The sequence below is a fragment of the Lissotriton vulgaris genome, chromosome 5 (assembly GCF_964263255.1).
Source record: "Lissotriton vulgaris chromosome 5, aLisVul1.2, whole genome shotgun sequence".
In the NCBI taxonomy this organism is placed as follows: domain Eukaryota; kingdom Metazoa; phylum Chordata; class Amphibia; order Caudata; family Salamandridae; genus Lissotriton; species Lissotriton vulgaris.
The window spans coordinates 267227971-267231286 of record NC_141693.1 but is presented as its reverse complement, the minus strand read 5'-3'; positions in this window follow the sequence as shown (position 1 = coordinate 267231286).

The window sequence follows — 3316 nt, the reverse complement described above, 5'->3', positions numbered from 1 at the left end:
GGACGTGCATCCCACTGCCGTTGTTCAGGGGGCAAGCGGGCGGCCAGTCCACCAACGCCCGCTCTGCAGCAGCCTCCAAACCCTCCTAGTCCGACCTTTCAGGCCCATCAATCGCCAGTGGGCGGCAGGATTCACCATCACCTCCCCCATAGGCTCAACATCATGACGGACAGGTGGGTTTTGCAGATAGTCCAAAGGGACTACTCCCTCCCCTTCAAGACTACCCTTCCATGCATGCCACCTCAATTCCATTGCATGTCCGAGGATCACCTGGCCCTTCTCCAGCAGGAAGTTACAGCTCTCTTGGCCAAGGGAGCCAGCAAGTTCTTGTGCCAGAAGTAGGCTGTGGTTGCTATTCCCACTACTTTCTGGTGCCCAAGAAGGACAAGGGCCTGTGTCCTATCTTGGATCTCAGGAACCTCAACCACTTCCTCGGAAGAAGTTCACAATGTTGACCCTGGCTCGTGTCCTGTCTGCACTTGTCCCGGGAGACTGGTTGATAGCGTTGGACTTGCAGGACGCTTATTTTCACATCCCCATCTTGCCGGCCCATCCGGCGTTACCTACGGTTCACGGTAAGCCATGAGCACTTTCAGATTACTGTGCTCCCCTTTGGTCTTACCCACGCCCCTCGGATGTTGGCAAAAGTGATGGCGGTGGTCGCAGCTCATCTGCGCGGACCAAGGGTTCCACTTTTCCTCTATCGCGATGACTGACTGTTGAAGGCTGGCTCGCCCCAGGGAGTTGTCTCCCACCTCCAAACTACATTGTACATCCTGCATTCGCTTCGGTCCACTATCAACGTACCGAAGTCACACTTGACTCCCTCTCAGAAGCTTCTTTTCATCAGAGCACGATCTGGACACGATGCAGTTTGGGGTTTATCCTCCCAAATAGCGAGTCTGGGATATTTGGGCTACGATTCCGATCTTTCAGCCTCTATCTCGGGTTTCGGTCAGACTGACCCGGAGGCTGCTGGGCCTCATGTCCTCTTGCATCCTGCTGGTTGATCATGCCAGATGGCATATGTGGTCTCTGCAGTGGGACCTGAAGGTCCAGTGGGCACAGCATGAGGGGAATATGTCCGATTGCATCCAGATCTCGGAGGGCACTGCTCGACAATTGCAGTGGTGGCTCACTAACCAGGATTGGGTCCATTGCAGATCCCTCTCCCTTCCCCAACCAGAGTTTACAGTGGTGACGGATGCATCACTTCAAGGGTGGGGCGGCCACATGGGAGAGGCGGAGATCATAGTCCTCTGGTCTCCGGCGGAGACCGGGCTCCACATCAACCTTCTGGAGGTTTAGATGATTCGGGTTGCACTAAAGGCATTCCTTCTCTCTGTCAGGGGAAGAGTAGTGCAGGTGTTCAGGGACAACACCACCACCATGTGGTACTGCAATGGCGGGGTGGGGTCGTGGACCCTATGTCAAGAGGCTCTCTGCCTTTGGACATGGCTGGAACATCAGGGCATATCCCTGGTGGTTCAACACCTGGCAGGATCTCGGAACACCAGAGCGGAAGAACTGAACCGCAGGTGGCTGATGGATCATCAATGGCGTCTTCACTCGGAGGTGGTGCAAGATCTCTTTCAGCAGTGGGGAGAGCCTTGGTTAGATCTATTCGCCACTGAAGAGAATGTGCAATGTCAGCAGTTGTGCATGTTGGAATTTCCAAGGGGACACTCGCTAGGTGACGCTTTTCGTCGCGAGTGAAGTTGCTGTCCTCTAAACGCCTTTCCGCCTATACCACTTCTGCCCAGAGTGCTGAAGAAGATCAAGAGCGACCGGGCCAAAGTCATTCTTGTGGCTCCGGATTGGGCACGAAGAGTCTGGTATCCCGAGCTGTTACACATGGCTATCGATCCTCCAATCAGACTGCCCCTTCGAGAGGATCTTCTGTTGGAGCAGCAGGGTTCGATCCTCCACCCGAACCTGTCCAGGCTCCACCTCCTTGCGTGGAGATTGAGCGGCAGCAGTTGACAGCTTTGGATCTTCCTCCCAAAGTCTCTAACATTATCTTGGCAGCCAGGCGTCCCACCACTAAAATGGTATACCCCTGCATATGGAACAAATTTGTGGCATGGTGCACAGCAAAGTCTGTGAATCACCTTTCCACCCCTCTTTCTGAGATTCTCTTGTTCCTACTTTCTTTGACCCAGCAGGGCTTTTCTCTGGGCACTCTTAAATGCCATCTCTCCGCCATTTCAGCCTTTCTTAGGCTTCCTGATCAACTTTCTCTTTTCAAGTCCCCTATTGTAAATAGATTCCTTAAGGGCATTACTCATCTTTTTCCTCCTATTCCTTTCGTAATGCCCCAGTGGGACTTGAACTTGGTTCTGACTTATCTTATGGGCACTCCCTTTGAGCCGCTACATAATTGTCCTCTCAGACTTTTAACTTTGAAAACTGCCTTCTTGGTTGCCATCACCTCTGCTCGCAGGGTGAGTAAGCTTCAAGCCATTTCTTCTAAACCTCCTTTCCTGGCTGTTCATCCGGGCAAAGTTGTCCTTTGCACTAGGCCTTCTTTCCTCCCAAAAGTGGTTACCTCTTTCCACATTGGACAGACCATCACTTTGCCCACTTTCTTTCCGCCTCCGCATCCTTCTAAAGAGGAAGAGCGGCTCCATCATCTGGATCCAAAACGTGCTCTTTCCTTCTATCTGGACTGCACAAGACAATTCCGGGTGGATGATCATCTCTTTGTCGGCTACATGGGTGCCAAGAAAGGTCTGGTCGTACAAAAACAGACCATCTCTCGATGGGTCATTCTTTGTATGAAAATCTGCTATTCCTTGGTGAAAAGGAACCTCCAGTAGGGTTGCGTGCCCATTCCACCCGGGCAACGGCAGCTACTACTGCTTTGTAAAGTGGTGTCTCTCTTCATGACATCTGCCAGGCAGCTACATGGGCTTTAATGCACACATTTACCAAACACTACTGCATGGACAGTCAGGACTTTCTGGTGTGAACTTGGTTCGCAGACCCACCTCCAGGTTGGTATTGCTCGGGTATCTATTCTAACGTGAGGGCTCCATAACTAATTGTCTCTATCAGATGAACAAGTTACTTACCTTTGGTAACGATATGTTTGTAAGAGACATAGATTAGTTATGGATTCCTCACCACCCCACCCATCCTCCCAGTTCTACGAACTGACTTCTAGAGTAAGGGACTCCCTTTCAGGGCCCTACTTTTCGTGCACCAGTGGTCAGTGTTTTGCATGGCTCTGCACTTCTGGCATGGAATTTCGTGTAAAGAACTGACGTCAGCGCGCCATGGTGGCTTCTAAGTAGATACCGCAACATCATTCCTG